At 39.4% G+C, this 20281-nt stretch overlaps 1 pseudogene across 1 annotated transcript in view; it reads right to left on the bottom strand.

The window, feature by feature from the left end:
* LOC110219880 (sodium-dependent phosphate transport protein 3-like) overlaps positions 1-20281 on the bottom strand; it is a 54292-nt pseudogene that overhangs the window by 25693 nt on the left and 8318 nt on the right. Inside the window, exons 2-7 of the transcript XR_013482752.1 lie at positions 18447-18576; positions 14589-14744; positions 9955-9965; positions 3332-3565; positions 3155-3242; positions 2715-2800 (exon numbers count right to left, since the gene is read on the bottom strand). The product of XR_013482752.1 is annotated as a sodium-dependent phosphate transport protein 3-like (transcript). The remainder of the gene's footprint in view (positions 1-2714; positions 2801-3154; positions 3243-3331; positions 3566-9954; positions 9966-14588; positions 14745-18446; positions 18577-20281) is intronic.

Below are 20281 nucleotides of genomic sequence, written 5' to 3' on the forward strand. Positions count from 1 at the left end.
TCCACTGTGCCACCTGGGTGCCCTAATAATCTCTTAATGTTCAAATCTAATGACCTTTTGGGAAACTACGCGGTACAGTGGATAAAGCACTAGGATTGGAATTAGAGATTCATCTTCATGAATTCAAATCCAGCCTCAGAAACTTACTAGCTATGTGATCCTGAGCAAGTCACTTAACCCTATTTAACTCAGTTCTTCATCTATAAAATGAGCTGGAGAAGGAAATGGCAAACCACTCCAGTATCTGTGCTGAGAAAATCCCAAAATAGGGTCAGAAAAAGTCAGACATGATTGAAATGACTCAACAACAATGACCTTCTTACGATCCTCATCCTTCTTGGCCTTTGACCTTGACAATGGTGATCACCCTTTTTTCTTTGATATTCTTTTCTTCACAGGTTTTGGTGACACTACTTCTGCTTTCTTCTGTTTCTCCTCTTACCTATCTGACCACTCCTTTTCAGTTTCCATTGCTAGATCTTCATCCAGGTCCCTCCTTTTAACCCTGACCCCTAGTCTTTTCCCCTTTATAGTATTTCACTTGGTGGTCTCATTAGCTTCCATGGATGCAATTATCATCTCTAGGCTAATGACTCAAATCTCCCTATCTAGTCTTGACCCCTCTGCTCTCTTTCACTCTTGCATTGGTAACTGCATATTGGACATCTTGAACTGGGAGTCCTACAGACATTTCAAATTCCACATACCCAAAACTGAACTCATCATATTTCCCCCCAAATCTTCCTTTCTTCCTAATTTCTCTATTACTGTGGAGAGTCCCACCATCTTTCCAGTCCCCCAGCCTCAAGACCTAGTGTCATCCTTGATCCTTCACTCTGTCTTACCTTCTACATGCAATTTGTTACCACATCCTGTCAATTTTACCTTCATTACATCTCTCCTGATGCTCCTGTTATTCATGAGAATGAACCCCAAAGCCTGAAATTGTTTTAGAAAGAATTTTAATAGGGTGTTTGGCACACAGACAGTGAGAAGAAGGTGTGGATCCCTTATGGGTCTCTGTAAGATTTATGTTTTATAGAGTTCAGACAAGAATATCAGCACAGGAACTGCTAATATTCAGTGGTGCGACTTTGCAGACAGGACAGTTCCCATGCAACGTCCATTGAGATGTATATCAATAAACATAAACATCTAAATTTGGGAACCGAAAAGGCAAGAATTGGGTTAATGCAAAAGAAGATCTGAGTGGTATCTAAGTATTTCCTGAAGCCATCCAGCTTTTCAGGAGTGTCTCTGAGTTCAGTCTGACCTGTACAGTAAGCTGTTGGGCTAGACAATTTCTAGCCCCTTAAAGTTAGCCTCAAACACTATAATAATTAATGTTTTCTGAACAACATAACAAAATAGTTCCTTACACCCCCTTCTCTTCTGAAACAGCCACAAGTCTGATGTAAGCCATTGTCCTCTCACACCCAGACTTGCACTAGCCTACTGATTGGTCATCTCCTCACAAGTCTTTTCCTACTCTAGCCCAGCTACCACTCAGCTTGTCTAATTGCTCTTCCTAAAATGCAAATGTGACTATGCTATCCCCTTACTCAATGAATTCTAATATTTCCATATTTCCATGCTCAGATATAGAATCCTGTTTTTGGTTGTTAATGTCCTTCATAACCTGGTCCTCCCCTACTTTTCTACTCTTTTTTGCATTTTGTACCACTTCACCCCTTCTCTCTGCCCACCCCACCCTGTATCCTCGTGATCTGATTATCCTGGCTCCTTTCCTGCTACTCACACAAAATACTCCATCTCCTGACCCTGAGCATTTGCATTGGTTGTCCCACATGCTTTGAATACTTTCCCTCCTCATCTTTTCTTTTTGCTGTTGTTCAGTCATTTTTCAATTGTGACGAACTGTTTATGACCCCATTTTGGGTTTTCTTGGCAAAGATACTGAAGTAGTTTGCTCTTTCCTTCTCCAGCTTATTTACAGATGAGGAAACTGAGGCACATAGGGTGGATTGAGTTGCCCAGAGTCACACAGCTAGTGAGTGTCTGAGGCCAGATGTGAACTCAGGAAGGTGAGTGTCCCTGACCTCAGGCCCAGCCCTCTAGCCACTGTACCATGTAGCTGCTTCTGCCTTTTAGCCCTAGCAAAAATTCCACTTTCTACAGGAAAGGTTTTAGATCCCTCATAATTCTACTTCCTTCCCCCTGAGATTATTTCTAATTCATCCTATCAATAGTTTGCTTTTACATAGTTGTTTACATCTCCTCATTAGACCATTAGTGCCTTGACAGCAAGGATTATTTTTTGCCTTTCTTTATATTCCAAGCATTTAGCACAGAGCCTGGCATATACTGGGTGCTTAATAAATATTAGTTGCTTGACTGACTGAATGTACATTTGTGAAATAGGCAGGTCAAAAATGTTTTTAACATTTTTTTCATATTGTTTTTAGAACCAGCTGGGCCCTAGTAGCCAGAGCACTGGACAAAGAGTGAAGGCAACCTAGTTATATTGATTCAGCCACTAACTTACTGTGTGACCTCGAAAAGATTATTTCAACTTTCTCCAATTTTCCTCATTGGATTAGAAGTTTGAGTAAAATTCTTTCTTGCCTTTTCTAAACCTAATTACTTTTGAACTTTTAATGTGGCATCTACCTGGATATCATAAGGGATGCAGATTTCCAGGAGTAAAACCCTGAAACATGGAAACAGTTGGATTTGAGATGAAGTCACTTCTCAAATATGTAGAAGATACTTGGCCAGCCTGGGAACTCACAAAGGAAACCATCCCAAATGACCAGAATGAAATGTCCCGTTGTTGTACCTGAGTTGAAGATTCAGAGTAAGTTCAGGGTCAGAGCATTAGAAGTTAAAGTTTCTGGGGCTTTCTTCAAACTATTGGAATTAAGGAGAGTGTGAATAACTCACATTTTAAATCTGCACAAAATTTAAGGTTAAATAAGAAAGGGGGACCCAAAGTATGGTGTCTCTAGCATTCCATTTTGTGCATGAATTGGACCAGATGACGATTGATGTGCTCTATAGCTCTTAACTTCTGTGATTCCATTTTATTTATGTTCCTACCTTAAAGAATTCTTTTTCTGATTACACCAACATGGAAGTGGGAAAGATAAGGAGGGATAGAAATGTAATACAGCTGTTATAATTGGGTCTTTACCAGATAAACCAATGGTACTTAGTTGAGTACGTTCCAGTGGTGGAGCCCATTTTGGCCAAAATGCAGCGAGAGCACTGAAATTCATCCCCTGAAATCAAGATGAGAAGACATTTTGAACTGTGAATGAAATTGAGGCATGATCTGTCTTACTCACCTACTTTGAAGGTGAGCTGGTACCTGAGACAGGCCTTGTACTATCCTTACAAGAAACAAGTAAGGCAGTCCGGAGTCTGCTGCTAATGGTATCAAGAGGCTGAGAACTGAGGAGAGAAGCAATGATAATCCAGCTATTTTCTTTCCTCCAAGAACTCCAGAAAAATAACCACCTGGGACTGTTGTGATAAGTGAGCCATAGAGCATAGCACTGAGGAGGAGACCCTGGATTTCTGGGTTCCAGTCATATACTGGTACCTGCAAGATAGGGAAATGACTTTTTTTATATTAATTTATTTTCTTTTATGAACAATCACTTCCATAAGCTTCTGAGTTTTAAATTTTCCTCCACCTCCATTCCCAAGACAGAGCACAATCTGATATAGGCTATACATATACATTCCTATTAGACAGATTTTCTCATTAGTGATGTTGTAAGTAAGAATTAGAACCAATGGGTGGAAAGACCAGAAAGAGGAAACAAAACACAACAGAGTAAAAATATAGCAAATAGTATGCTTTGATCTCCATTCAAACTCCATAATTCTTTCTTTGGATGTGGATAGTATTGTAATCAATTCTGCTCTCCACTTCCATTTTATGGGATAGTTCATCCCATTCGCATTCTCAGTTATGATTGACTAATATCTGTGTCTTTCCCTCCATTCTTTTTTTTCCCTGTTTATTCTTTTCTTTCTCCTTCCTCTTTTTCCCTGCTCACTAGTGTTTTGCTTTTGACCTCAGTCCCACCTCCCTTCTATTAGCCCCCTCCCTTTTCTTCCCCTTTACCATTACTACTTCTTCCCTCCTTCTACTCCACCTCCCTTTTCTGGGAAATGACTTCTTAAAATGGGCACCTTGTAGGAAAATCAACAATTCAGTTAGCATCTTAGAGTATAGTTCTGGAATTGGTGTGTGTGTGTGTGGGTGTGTGTGTGTGGGGGGGGTATCCCAGGATCACAGATTGAGAATTGAAAGGAACCTGAAAGATCATCAAGTCCAACTTTCATTTTACAGATGAAGAAACTGAGGCTGAGAAGGGTGAGTGGTTTGCCCAAGCTCACACAGCTTGGATCCTTCCCCAAGCACAGTGCCTGGTACATCCATAGCACTTATAGGTAATCCTTTTGCCTTATTTTGCCAGGAACCAGGTCTGGATGAATGTAGATGAAAGAAGACCTCTTCTACTGGAGATGTCCAGTAGAAATCTTAATCTCAACGTCTCCAAAACCAAACACTATCTTACCCTCCCCACCTTCTCTATTACTATAGAAGGCAACACCATCCTCCTAGTCCCTTGGGCTTTGGGACTCCTCACTCCCATATCCAAGCTGTTACCAAGGCTTGTTGATTTTGCTTTTGAAGCATCCCTAATATAGTCCCCCTTCTCTCCTCTGATACTTCCCTCACACTGGTGCAGCCCCTCCTCATTATTGTTATTGTTCAATTGTGTCTGACTCTTTGTGACCCCATTTGGGATTTTCTTGGCAAAGATATTGGAGTGGTTTGCCATTTCATTCCTCAGTTCATTTCAGAGATGGGGAAACCGTGGCAGAGAAGGTGAAGCGACCTGCCCAGGGTCACACAGCTACTAAGTGTCTGAGGCCAGATTTGAATTGAGGAAAATGCCCACAGACCCTCATTACCTCACACAATAGCTGCTGGTGGATCTGCCTAGAAGTCTCTACCCACTCCAATCCATTCTCCATTCAGCCGTCAATCTCAGGTTGAATCATGTCACTCCTCTACTCAATAAACTTTAGTAGTCCTCTATTGCATCTAGGATCAAATACAAAATGCTCTGTTGTCATCACTTATCTGGCTCCTACCCTACCAGCCTGCTGTACCTTACTCCTTGACAAGTACTCTTTGATTCAGTGGCACTGGGCTCCTGGCTGTTCTACAAACCCTCCATCTCTTGACTCTGGGCATTTACTCCCATTCCTAGAATATATGGCATCCTCAAGTCAACCTACTGATTTCCCTGGCTTCCTTTGGTTGAGAATGAACAATAATTCTAAAAAAGGATCAAACTGACATCATTATGTTAATGTCAAGGTACGGTATGTCTGACTATAGCCGATGAATCCAATATGAGCTTGGAAGTCTCTGCCATAGGTTGGGCACAGATAATTCATATGAACATTCGGAGTGGAGATGTTTCTAAATGTGTGCACCTCATGTTTCTTTTGAGCTACTGCAATTCTGTTTTGCTCATACAGCATAGCACTTTCTTCAATGCAGGGATGCCCTGCTGGGGTGACCTGTGCTAGTGTCTTCTAAGTCTCACAATCAATTCCAAAGTTCTTCAAACACTTTTAAAAGGTCCTTCTATTGCTTCTTCTGATCTCCATGTGAGCACTTGCCTTGTGTGAGTTCTTTTAGACAAACGTATGTTTGGTATTCAGCAATGCAGCCAGCCCATCTGAGTTGTGCTCTCTGCAGTAGAGTTTGAATGCTTGATGATTCAGCTGAAGAAAGGAACTCCATTCTTTCCTGGGAGCCTTCCTTAACCTCTTTTCACTCCAATGCCATACCCCTGTTAATTATCTCCTATTTATCCCGTACATAGCTTGATTTGTAGATTTTTTTTGGTTGTTGTTGTTTCCCTGTTAGATTGTAAGCCCTCTGAGAACAGGGAGTGTCTTGTGGCTTTTTTTTTTACACACTTAGGATTTAGCATGTAATGGGTGCTTAATTAATGTTTATTGATGAATTGACCTGGAAATTCTGGATTTTGGATTTAATTTATTGGGGAGTTTTCTTTATGGATCTTTTAGGAGGTGACTGGTGAATTCTTTCAATTTCTACTTTTCACTCTTGTTCTAAGAGATCTGGCCGTTTTCTTTTATGATTCCATGAAATAGATATATCTAGGCTCTTTTTGGGTTTTCATGGTAGTCTAGTAATTCTTGAATTACATTCCTTTTCCAGTTCAGTTACCCTTGTTCTGATACGCACCAAGTCCCTGCCCCCAATTTTCCATGTTTTCACTTTGTTTTGATATTTTTAGTTGTCTCATGGAGTCATTATCACTCTTGTTTAGTTCATTGTAATTTTCAAAGCATTTGCTTCTTCAACAAGGTTTTGTGCCTTTTTGTGTGTTTTACAGATGAAGAATCGGAAACAATCAGAGGTTAAGTGACTTGCCCAGGATCACACAGCTAGTGTGTGTCTGAGGCCAGTTTTAAATTCAGGTCTTCCTGACTCCAATCCTAGGACTCTATCCACTATGCTACCTATCTAGTTGTTTTTTTTTAATGTGCATAGCAGAACATAAGAGAGGATTGAAAATACACAGCAATAAATTTCCATTTCAAGAAAGCCTATATAAAAAACACTATGCATTGTGCTGAGAGCTGTCCATCTTTTCTTCGCTTCCTTGTAAGTTTTCTTTAGTTTTCTGCTGTGTACCTTTTTACTTTGTTCTTTTTTTCCCCTTCCTCTCCCTAGAAGGCTACAATTAAGCACAGATATGCCTGTGTGTCTGTGTATGTATATGTGTGTGTGTGTGTATACACCCATAGACATACATGCATTTATACACCCATACAGAAATATATATGTATATATATATATATACATATATATATATATATATATATATATATATATATATATACACACACACATATATACACATATATACATATCCATGTATATATATACTTACATTCACATACATATACTTAGATATCTACAATCATACTCATATGTAGACATATACATTCATATACATGTATGTAGGACTGTATTATACCTGTTTGTCCTTTCTTTCTCTGAGGGTGGATAACATCTTTCTTCATAAGTCCAAGTCTTTCCATTTTTTCTAAGTCCATCAACTCATTGTTTCCTATACCATATCAACATTCCAACCTTATGCTGGCTAGCTATTTTAAATAGCCTAAAACAATATTGATTAGTGTGGCATAATTTCCCTATTTTTTCTCTTTTGATTAACTCTATTTAGTTTTAACTTTGTCTGAGATCATGATTACTATCCCTGCGTATTTCCCTAATAAATTCTACTCCTTATCTTTATTTTATGCTTACGTATATCTCTTATTTCTTATCCTTCCTGACTCCTCTACTGTACTTCTACCTGCTATTATTTAACCTACCCTCAACAAAGATCCTTCCTTATTCTCTCCCCTACCCTAATATCCCTCCCTTATCTTCTCCTCCTCTCTAACCCTTTAGCCTCTTATTTTTTCTGAATTTATAAGACTTTTATGACCTTCCAGATATATATGTAATGTCCCCTGTTTAACCCATTCCCAATGAGAGTAGGGTTGCAGAACTCACAGCCCTCCTCTCCCATCTAATTCTTCTGTGTCAGTTCTTCATCTCACACCTCATTTGTACAAGGTAGTTACACTTTTTATCTCTTCCTGGATGGTTTACTTTTTAGTATCACATCACACTCAGCTCTACCTCATTTCTTTCGAGCTACCCAATTATTAATCATATCTTAGACACACAAATTACATTTTCTCATACGAAAAATAAATAGTCTGTTTTTACTGAGTGCATTGTAATTAGTCTTTGATGTTTATATTTCTCTTGAGTCTTGTATGTCAAACTTTATATTGAGTTGAGGTCTTTTTGCAATAAAATCCTGAAAGTCTGGCAATTCATTGAATGCCCCCCCCTTTTTTACATTCAAGATTATGCTTGACTCTGCTAGATATTCTATTTTCAGCCTCAACCCCAATTCTTTTCTCTTCCATATATAGTGTTCCAAGATTTAAGGTCTTTCAATGTAGCCACTGCTAGGTCTTATGTGATTCTAATTTAGGCTCTGCCATATTTGAATGTTTTTTTTGTTGTTGCTCATAATATTTTCTCCTTGAGCTGGGAGTCTCAGAATCTAGCTATGATATTCCTGTAGGTTTTCCTCATAGGATCTGTTTCAGATGGTGTTTGGTGGATTTTTCCTATTTCTACTTTCCCCTCTTGTTCTAACACTTCAGGACAATTTTCTTTAATATTTCTTTAAGAAATATCTTGTATTATTGTATCAAGTTTCTTTTTCTGATTGCAGTTTTCAGGTAGTCTGATTATGGTTATGTTTTCTCTTCTTGATCTGTTCTCCAGAGTAGTTGTTTTTTCTTATTAGATGTTTCCGTTTCTCTTCTATTTTTTCATTCTTTATGTGTTGTTTTGTTATTTCTTGGTCTCTTAACTTCCCTGGCTTCCCCTTGCCCAATTCTAATTTTCAAGGAATTATTTCCTTTCTTAATATTCTGGATCTCCTTTTGTAGTTGGTTGAATTTCCTTTCACAATCTTGTGTTTTCTTCGATTGTTCGTATTTTAAAAAATTTTTCCTCAGTCTCTCTATTTTATTTTTTAAGATTTTTTTCTTCATTGAATTATTTTTGGGCAAGTGACCATTTCACATTATTGTTTGGGGTAGGAGAGGATTATTTTTCTTCACTATCCTCCTCTGAAGATGAACCCTGGTCTTCTCTATTCACATAGCAACTTTCTATGGCTGGTTTATTCTGCTCTGCCTATTCATTTTTTAAAAATTCATAGCATCTTGTTATTGTGATTAACTCTAGTCCTGGGATATGGGGGATGGTGTCTCTGCCTTCAGTTCTCCCCTCTGGCCTGGAACAGAAATCAAGAACTTCTCTCTCCTGCAAGTGTCCACAGCCAGGGGGCATCCCTGCACTCACCAGTGCATGTTCGGGTTCCTTCTCACCCAGTGTGTATTTCAGCAGCACAGCTGGGCCTGGTGTGTCTTACCAGCAGAGGTTCCCTCAACCTTCCCCTTGCTCAGATGCCCAACTCCTCACACTGTCTGGGAGGTGAAAATTCCTGTGGCTGGAGCCAAGGCTACCTCCCAACACAGGTGGCCCCAGGGATTGTTGCTTGCTGTTTCAGTGGAAGTAGCCTGGAGGTATTCACTTAGCAGAGACCAAACCTTGGATCTTCCCCAATTGTCCCAGGAGGACCACTGTTCTGCTCCAACTCTTGATTATTTTTACTGCTCTACATTCTTCCTGAGGCACTATTTTGTCTTCTTTGTGGAAGAAATCTGGAAAGCTTGAAATTTTCTGACCTACTTCACCATCTTGCCAGAACCTTCTCTCCACCTGCCTGCTTTTATTAAAAAATAAAATAACATAAAAACTTTTACTTCATCTCTTCTAAGAATTCTAATTGAATTTGTATCAGTCCTTGAGACTTTGCTTGCCAAAGTTTTGGAGTCATTCTCTTTTCAGTTTGTGTCTTGTCCTTGTCAACAGAATACCTTTTAATGGTAGGATATGGTTTCTATGTTTGCTCATTATTCTCCCCTACTTTCTGACTTCAGAATTGATATTAGGGCTGGGCTCTATACACATCTGTAGAGAAAGTCTGGACTCCTTCTGTTGCTACTTTCTTGGGGGTCTTGAGCATTGTGTTTTTCCTATCCCTTGGGTACAGTACAGTGTGGTGACCTGTAAACTTTTAGAGCTTCCAGTGTACCAAAATCTGATCTCTGACCTCCTGATCTGAGCACTGCATGTTTCTAACCTGGGTTTGAGTCTGAGCAAAACACCTTTGGAATTGTCTTTTGTTGGAGTTTCATAAGACTGCTACTGTACTCAGCCATGATCAATTAGTTGGAAAGACCTGCTGGTGCAGAGGAACAGACCTGAGCCTCCCCTTTGCTCTGGAAATTGCTGCCCTGATTATTTCCCTGCAGGCTTTAGACTGGGCTGGAATCTGGAAGTGACATCTTGGTCTGTTTAATAACATGCCCCACTTCCCACTTTTCTACTCTTCTCATACCTTACACTCCCCCTTGTAATTTGTGATCATGTTATACTGACTTCCTTGCTGTTCCTTGAAGAAAACACTCTATCTTTTACCCTGAGTATTTTCACTGGCTTTCCACAACCTGAAATTTCTTCCTTCCTCATCTCTGATTTCTGGCTTTCCTGACTTCCTTCAAGTTCTAGCTAAAATCTCATCTACAGGGAGCCTTTCCCAGTTCCTCTCAAGTCTAATGCTCTCTGTGTATTACTCTGATTTGTCAGATAGATAGATAGATAGATAGCTTGGTTGTATATAGTTGTACATGTTGTCCCACTTATTAGACTCTGAACTCCTTAGAATCAAAGACTGTCTGCTGCTTTTTTTTATATCCCCAGTGATTAGCAAAGTGGGTGGCACATAGTAAGCACTTAGTACATATTTCTTATCTTACACACTACTGACTCACTTATAGATGGAAGGATATGGGGAGAGGCCAGGAAAGGCCTCTTTGAAAAGTTCGGTTCTGAGCTGAGTCTTGGAGGAAGCCAGGAAATCCAGGAGGCAGAGATTAGGAGGAAGAATATTTAAGGTATGAGAGAGAGCCAGTTTGAGGAGCAAGAATGCCATTATAACTAGATTTAGAGTGCATGGGGGGTCAGGGTGTGAGTAAACTCTAGAAAAATTGGAAAAGTAGAAAGAAGGCTTCAGGCAGGGAGATCCACAAGAACACTATTGCAATATTCACAGTGTAAAGGATGAGAACCTGCACAAGGCCAAATGAGTCTAGAGAATGGGATGTGTAGAATAGATGTTGTGAAGATAGAAATGATGAGACTTGGGGACAAGTTGGACATGTGGAGGAAATCTGGGTGAGACGTTGTGGATGACAATGTAAGCCTGGTTGAGTGGGAGGAGCAGTGGGAGATCAATATGTACATATTGTATAAAAGTGTATACAAAATACATACAAGGTAATTCGAGGGGGAGACTCTAGATGATAGGAGATCATCAGGAAAGGCTTCATGGAGAAAGTGGTGTTAGAATTGGGGCTTGAGAATAATTAAGGACTCAAAGAGGTAAAGATGCATTTCAGTCAAAACAAATGTTCAAAGGTGGGGGAATGGAATATTATGTTGGAAGAAGATGACTGAGCTACATTTAGACACTTGTTGAAATCCTTGGGATAAGTCAAAGAAAAACCTTCTGCAATTATAGTAATAGTAATGTAGAAAACTACTTACTGGGCCACTAGGTGGCACCACCATGCACAAAGTGCCTGCCCTAGAGTCAGGAGGACCTGAGTTCAAATCCCACCTCAGACACTTACTAGCTGTGTGGCCCTGGACAAGTCACTTAAGCTTGTTTACTTCAGTTTCCTCATAAGCTGGAGAAGGAAATGGCAAGCCACTCCATTACCTTTTCCAAGAAAACCACACAAGTGGTTATGAAGGGTTGGACATGACTGAAAGAACTCAACAACAGTAATAATGCTACTTAGATACGTGCACATACACCTTCAAGACTCCTGTGGCAGCCTATTAGTCTTAATTTCTTTAGGGGAAATTTTTTTTTAGAAAAAAACCCCACTTTTTTTAGGCAATTGTGGTTAAGTGACTTGCCCAGGGTCACACTTCAGTAAGTGTCAAGTGTTTGGTCTGAGGTCAAATTTGAACTCAGGTGTTCGTGACTTCAGGCCCAGTGCTGTATCCACTGCACCACCTAGCTGCCCCTAGAAAACATTGTTAGGATGGTAGGAAAGGTTTCCTCGTCTTGAGCCTAAATATGCATTTTTTTTTGTAAGTTCTATCCATTGCTTTAAGTTCTGTTTCCTGGATCCAGAGAGAATAAGTCTAATCTCTCTACAAAATGAAAGGATTTCACATATATTCATGATGGCTATCATCATTCACTTGTCTTCTCTTTCCCCATGCTAGACATCTTCAGTTCCTTCAGGTGGTCTTCACATGGCACCATCTTGACTCCTTCAACATTCTGGATGCCCTCCTGGTGACATTTTCCACATTACCTGTCTTGGGCAAAATGAAGCTTCCTGATTCATATACAATACTTCAGATGTGGTCTGAGTGGAGCAGAATCCAGGGACCTTTATGATCCTGGATGGAGTAACTTTTCCTTGGACCTATTATACTTTAACCTGACTGCTGAGTCTGAGGGCCTCCTTCCCCTAATCGATATGTGCTTGTGACATAAGGTATTATTCTCCTTGTTCTTTCACCTTGTCACCTTCTGTTTCTCTGCATCCTCTTTTCTCCTGCTGATCACCTCATATGGGAATTCCTGATCAGTCTGTACTTAGCTCTCTTCTGCTCTCTCCCTTGCCCTTTGCCCCTGGTGAGCTCATTCCATTCTGTCTGCTTATTACTCTCACTTCTATGTAGTTGACTCCTAAATAAATAACACTACACTGGGGTGAAGAAAGTGCCATCTTTGAACTTAAGGGGTCTGGGTTCAAACCCTGGCTTTGTTCCATTAGGCAAATCACTTACCTGTCTGGGCTTAGGTTTCCTCACTTACAAAAGGAAGGAATTAAATTAGATTAGGAATTCCGAACCTCTTCTTACTTTCATGGACCCCTTTGGCAATCTAGCAATACCTAGGAAGTCCTTCTCAAAATTGTATTTTTATATTTTTTCGGCTTTTTTTCTTTAGTGAGGCAGTTGGGGTTAAGTGACTTACCAAGGGTCACACAGCTAGTAAGTGTCATGTGTCTGAGGCCACATTTGAACTCAGGGCCTCCTGACTCCAGGGCTAGAACTCTATCTACTGTGCAACCTAGATACAGCTCAAAATTGTGTTTTTAAATGCATACAATAAAATTCTCATGATTTCAAAGGAAACAAATTATGGTAAAATACATTTATTGAAATACTGTACAAAAACTAAATTCATGTACTTCAGTCTAAGAAGCCCTGGGGAAAGTGAACTGTAAGGTCTTTTTCATCTCTGAACCTGTTAACATTGTGTTCTGTGATGCAATGGTTTGCATCTCTTTCCATGATTGTGCCCAGCTCCTGCTAGATATTTCCATATATTCTCTGGTGGGGGGAGCCATCTCCCATTGTCTTTATATCTTGCCACTGGGCCCGGATGGCACCAGAGGAGAAAGTGAGGCTAGTGACCTTGCACAGCCCTCCCTTACTTAACCCCCATTCCCTTGCAAGTCATGGCATTGTCCTCCTGATGTCATGGTCCTCTTAGAGAATGAAAGACAAACAACAACAAAGGGGCAGCTCAAGATCAACTTTTCTTAAATGGAACTCACTCTTTCAAATCTCCTGGCTTCTCTTTGTCTTTCCTGTTTCCATCAACAGCATGACCATTTCCCTAGTTACAAACAGTTAGACATTCTCATAGCTCTGTTGGCATTTTTGACTCTTTGATGTCCTTCAGACATAGTTCCCATTGGATACTATTTTCTTCCAATTCTGTCCTCACATTATTTCTTACCTCTACCCTCTCTTTTCTATTTGTACTGCCAGCATTCCACTTTAGGCCTTTACTTCTTCCCAGGGACTTACAATAACCTCTTAACTCTTCTCTCTGACCTTAGTTTTTCTCCTTTCTCCTACCATTTCATCCAATATATTCCATCTAGGTCATTCTTCCTAATACATAGCACTGATTATGTCCTTCCATTTCTCAAAAATGTTTAATGCCTCCCCATTCTCTTCTGAATATAGGTAATATGCCTGCCTTTCAGGACCGTCCAGCATCTTGTTCCAAACTACATTTTCTGCCTTATAGAATAGATGGTATTCATATAGCTAGATCAATTCCAAATATTATCTCATTTCATCTTCACAACAGCTCTGAGAAATAGGTGCTATTGTTATCTTCATTTATACATGAGGAAACTGAGGCCGAAAGAGGTTAAGTGACTGGCCTATGGGCACACAGATAGTGTCTGAGGTCAGATTTAAATTCAGGTCTTCCTCACTCCATGTTTAGTTCCTGACTACATTCTATGTAGCTGCCTCCAGTATTCCCTTACGCACTCTTTACTCTAGCCAAATTGAACTATCTGCCATCTCCTGAAAATGGCATGTTTCACGTTTTTGTCCCTTCGTTGGCAATATTCCCTTCACCAATACTTACTCATCCTGATATCAGTCCTTAAGACATTCATGGTTCAACTCAAAAGGCATATCATCCATGAAGCTTATCCCTTATGTGATGTTTTCCCCGATCATATGTTGGAGAATTTTGAATGCTTACATATCTACATTCTGATATTTCTTATTTATTGATGTATTTTTAATGTCCCAGAATCAGAGAACTTTAGATTATAAAGAGATCTCACTGTCCATCTAGTCTAACAGTACACATATACATGTATTACCAATTAGATCAAAAACTCTCAAATGGCAAGGATCTTGTCTAATTTATTATTAGTCTAGTGTCTACACCAATGTATGTTTCACATATAGTAGGTACAAGAAATGTCTGTTATTTAAATGAGTGAAAAAAGTTGGAACTACCATTGACTTAGCCCTGTATCTGCAGTGTCACCAGGATATGTACTTCTGGAAACATTGCATTGATTTGACTGGTCTGTGTGGTTCACCATGGCAATGATGGCAATGGTCATGTTGGCAAATTGTGTGGTTCCTACTAGATTACAGATATTTATCATGGTGTCCATTCCATATCTTACTGAACCAAAACCTTCAAGAGATAGACCAAGACAACAATCATGTAGTGGTTGTATATAAAGACTAATTTTATTTTAAACAAAAAATAAATCACAAAGTCTTTTATAGGGTTGTTCCATTTCTATTTAGATTCACATAGTTTTTGGTTGCCATCTAGACAGAAGAGTATCATAGAAAAGAGAAATGGAGTTGGGTGGTAGATGACATATTGATTTTGAAACACAGAATGTCAGATGAATGTAGAATCACTGATACAAATAATGAAGTCAGGATGAAACAAGAAGAAGCTTGGATTTGGACATGTTGAGCATGAGGTGCTTATTCAGACATTCCAATAGGTGGAAGTGTCCTATAGGTGCAGCTGTCCTATAGACAGTTGGAGATGCATGTCTATTGCCCAAAATAAAGATTAATCATGAAAATATAGAATTGTGAGTCATTTGGATGTGGTTAAGTCCAAAAAATCAAATAAATTTGGCAAAGGGACAAAGTATAGAAAGATAAGTGAGGAGGATGAGGGAAAGAACTTTGCAGAAAATTCAAATTGAGAGTTTAGTACAAAGTGGAGGATTGAACAAAGGAGATGTATGAGGAGAAATCTAGTACCAGGATAAGGAAAAAGCATAGGCATTTGGTAGAGCTAGAACTGATATTCTTATCTGAGTAGATTCTAGAAAGTGCCTTGACAGAAAGAAGGAATTTGAGGAACAAGTCAGAAGCTTGGTCCACAGGCAAGTGTAAGTAGTCATGGGAGACTTTGATTCTCTGGACATTTGATGGAAATCTCTGCCTGAACAGAGCAGTTTCATTATCATTAGTTTTTACTAGCCTTCATAATAATTTCATCTTTCAAAATGTGGAGGAACCAATAAAGGGAAATTCCATTCTGGACTTTATTTTCACTAAGAAGGAGGAACTGGTTGTTGCAGTGGTAATGATAGAAGCCTCAAAAGTGGGGTGGGGTAGGAAGTAACCATCGTGTGTGTGTGTGTGTGTGTGTGTGTGTGTGTGTGTGTGAGAGAGAGAGAGAGAGAGAGAGAGAGAGAGTGAGAAATGAAACCTAGGCATAGTCTAGTAGGCAGCTGGTCAAGGTTTTCAATGTTAAAAGATAAAGCTTTTATTGTTATTGAAAGATGTTGATAGAAGTTGTAAGAACACCCACCAACAGCACAGTTCACACATTCTTCCTGAATTATTCTCTCTCTAAACAAAGTTCTGAGTTTACAGGGACCACATTAGATCATGAGGATAGGGGCTTCTCACAAATGAACTTTTTGTATGGATCTGTGATTTCCCTTTGGACTTATTGAATTGAATGTGGCCTTCCTTACACACTGTTTCAATAAGAGCTAGATTTCAGAGTGTCCTTCCTTCTGTTCTTTCTGGAAGCTGTAGGACTAATCCTAGGCAGACAGAAGTGCCTGTGTGATGATTTCTAATAACTTGGAGATGAATGAAAAACAACACTGAACTGGAGCTGTTAATGAACTTCACCATTAATTAACTTTGTCATTAATTTACTTCATAAGTCAGATCAATTTCTGTCATTCCAGTTCTCTGAGCACATAATACGTGCTCAACACCAGATGGAGCATTGGGTGGATAGAATAAAGAACTCTTTATTCATTTGCCTGTCAAGCCCCTGCTTTTATAAGTGCTGAGGAGGGGTTGAAGAAGATAGGAGAGAGAGTAAGATACCTTCCTGACACTTATTAGCTGTGTGAATCTGGGCAAATCACTTAATTCCTCTTTGTCTTATTTCTTCATCTGTAAAATGGGGATAATTATAGCACTTCAGATTGTTGTGAAGTTTATTGTAAGGATCAAATAAGATAATACTTGTAAAGTGTTTGGCACAGTGCCTAACTCATACTAGACATTATATAAATGTTAACTATAATTTTGTTGTTGATGAAGAAGAAGAAGAAGAAGAAGAAGAAGAAGAAGAAGAAGAAGAAGAAGAAGATGATGATGATGTCAGTAACCAAGGTGGGTTGGGCAAGTGTGATTGTCCGTCAGACAAAAGGGCAAGGGATTGAGTGTAGGTATTATGTAGAGGTAAACTGATTCACCAAGAGGTGAATATAGGGAAGGGAGAACAGTACAGCCAATATAAGGGAAATGTCCTGTAAAAGAACTGGGGTTTGAGGTTTTAGAAGTTATGGTGAGGACAAATAGGATTACAGGTCATAAGGCATCACTGGAGATAGAAGGACCAATAGTAGTGGTCAAATACTGGAATTTTAGAATTCCTGAAAATAGAAATAGAACTTGCAGGTGATATAAGTAGCCCACAAAGTACTTTCTTTGTACCTCTCTTCTGACACTTATAATATGCTATAAATTATGTTTTTATAAGCGAATGAATAAATGAATGAAAAAAGCATTCATCAATCATGTGCTGTGCCAGGCTCTGTACTGGGGCTAAATACATAAAAAGAAGACAGTTCCTGCTTTGAAGGAACTTATATTCTAACGTGCGAAGACAAGTTAGAGAAATAGCCGGAGAGCAGTGTTTTGGAGTATGAAGTCAAGAGAGAATGATGATTGGAGAAAGGGGAAGTTGATTGATGTGTCCTTCCCAGAAATGGTAGCATCCACTTAATTGCTGTTCTAGAGGTAGAATGGAAATGCTCGTGAGAAGGGGGTAGGAGTATATCCATTACCAAAAGGTATGAAGATGGCCATGAACCTGAGACTGGGCCAGGCTAGGACCTTGCCAATCAGAATCCAGAACCACAGGGGTGGGACCTTCAGTTCTGGATTAAGGCAGATCCTAGAAAGGATAGAGATATCTGGGAAGTGGTGTGGTGGACTATGTTTTGTTTTATCTATTAATATATCTCTTTATCTATATCTATCCATTACTATATGTATTGACCATACTTGGTTTTATCTGTTATGGTTATTTGTTTTCTGTCTTAGTTTTTCTTCCTACTTTGCTCCTGTCTTCCTTTCAGTTATTTTGCCACCAAGACCTGAGACCATGGCTGAGAGAACATAACCTTGAGTGTTCTCTCTGCTACCCTTTAACCCACTGACTTTCTAGTTCAGGAAACCATAGTCAAATTCTTACTGCCATTATTTCTGTGAAGTGTGTGTCAATCTACACTCAGGAATTCATTTAACTACCCTCTTTAAATTTGACAGTTAGGTGGCATAGTGGATAGAATGCTGGACTTGGAAGACCTGAGTTCCAATCATGCCTCAGATAACTATGTGAGTCCTTGGCAAGTCACTTACCCCTTCAGCCCTTCGTCTCTAAGATGGGGATAATGAACTGGCAAGGTTGTGAGGATTAAATAAGATAATACTTACAGCATTATATAAGTACTAGTTATTGTGGTGATCATTTCCAAACCAAAATACTCTTTTGACCAGCACTCCTCTTAACATGCTGTCTTGGTCTGATAATATGTAAGTTCCTTGAGGACAAGGACTGTCTTTGATATTGTATGTGTATCCCTAGCACTCAGCTCACTGCTTGGTACATAGTAAGCTTAAAAAATATGATTTCATTTATTCATTGTTGAATTGTAAAATTCCATGAGAACAAGAAGTGTTTCTTATCCCTCTCTGCATCTTCCATAGTACCTAGCATGGTTTTTTGCATCCAGGACATAGTCAACAAATTTGTTGAAATGAATTGGATTGAATTGAAGAGCTCTTCAGGCAGTCATGCTTGAGTGGGGAGGATGGCACTTTATGACCTTACTTTTCACTTTTGGGTGCTGCTGCTTCCTTCCTTCCTCTTCCTGTGGACTGAAGGTCTCCCTTACACAAGAGTTGGAATTGTCCGAAGAATCCATCACACTTGTCTTTTCCCAGGGGTTGACTTTCACCTCCTGAAAGAACAATGTCCACAGCCATCTGCAATTCTGAAATAAAAACTTTCTCATGACTCAGGCATCTGGGTACTTTTTTCTCAATCATCGTCATTGTCCACCATCACAAAAGCCCACATGATGGCTTTTAAAATTCATATTTTTGACATTTAAGACATTTTGATAATCATGTAAATTATAATCAACTCTGTGATGTTTGTTGTCCTCTACATGTTTAAATATGTATGAATACCATTCCAGAGCGTGTTTTTTCTTGGGCATGTTTCTTTGAACTGTCATAAGTTGCCATTTCTAAATGTGCAAATGGTCAGTTAGTCAACAACATTAATTAAATATTTATGTATTGTGTTCCAGGCACTGGATATGCAAAGAAAGGTCAGTCCCCAAAGAAACAAATAAACAAGCCAACCCCAAATAGTCTCAGCTTTCAAGGAGCTCATAATCTCATGGGAGAGACAGTAGTGTATATGTAGAGTATATACAGGATTAATTGGAGATAATAGAGCACTAGAATTAAGAGAGGTTAAGAAAGGCTTCATGGGGAAGGTGAGATTTTACTTGGGATTGAAGGAAGCCAGGAAAGCCTGTGCACTGAGATAAGGAGGGACAGCATTACGGACATGGGGGATGGCCAGGGCAAATACCTGGAGTTGGAATATAGAGTGTTGTGCTCAAGGGACAGCAAGGGGCCCATATGACCCCTGATACTTAGGGTATTGCCCTGTGGCCTAGGAAGCTTTTCCTCCTGTGCAGGTAATGAATGAAGAAAGAAACTAGACACTTTTGCAGAAGGTAATCAAGTTGTTAATATAGCTGTGCATAAACATTAGTTATCATTAGCATAAATGTTATATCACGCTAGTTTCGAGTGTGAATGAAAAGAAACACAAAGTAAAAGTAGCTGCCTTCCTCACTAACATTCAACTATTTTCAGTTGAAATCTCACTGTATTAACTTATTTATTTCTTTGTTTGCTTATCTATTTATTTATTCAACTATTTATTTAACCATTTTTATGATTTGTTTCTTTGTTTATTTATTTGTTTATTTATTTTAGGCAATTGGAGTTAAGTGACTTGCCCAGGGTCACACAGCTAGTACATGTCAAGTGTTTGGTCTGAGGTCGGATTTGAACTCATGTCGTCCTGACTTCAGGGCCAGTGCTCTATGCAGTGTGTCACCTAGCTACCCCATCAATGTATTTATTTAAATTTAAATGTATGTAGAATGGCAGAACAGTAGAGAGGGAAAGGGCATTGGATCTGGAGTGAGAGGAACTTGGCCTGGCTCTGTATTAGCTGTGTGACCTTAGAGGTGTCACTACTCTTCTGTAGTCCTCATCTTCCTTCTCGGTAAAATGAAAGGATTGAACCAGATTATCCTGTGGCACTTCCAGGGTTAAAACCTATGGCCCCAGGCAATCAAGAGACAAGTAGAATTCCCTGACATTGAACCTGACTGACAGCCAGCAGCTCTAAGAGTCTTGGGCAGTTTTGCATCCTAAGTACTTGTAGGTAGGTTCCCTTCAACTTTGGATTTTTCTTTGTCATAGCTTGCTCTGATTAGGCTAGTTTTTCTTATTCATTTCTTTCAGTTGAGTTTGACTTTCCATGATTGCATTTGGGGTTTTCTTGGCAAACATAATGGAGTTGTTTTCGATTTTCTTCTTCAGCTAACTTTGCAGGTGAGGAAACTGAGGCAAACA

Source organism: Phascolarctos cinereus, unplaced genomic scaffold (genome assembly GCF_003287225.1).
Source record: "Phascolarctos cinereus isolate Bilbo 61053 unplaced genomic scaffold, phaCin_HiC Scaffold_726;HRSCAF=1367, whole genome shotgun sequence".
Taxonomy (NCBI): domain Eukaryota; kingdom Metazoa; phylum Chordata; class Mammalia; order Diprotodontia; family Phascolarctidae; genus Phascolarctos; species Phascolarctos cinereus.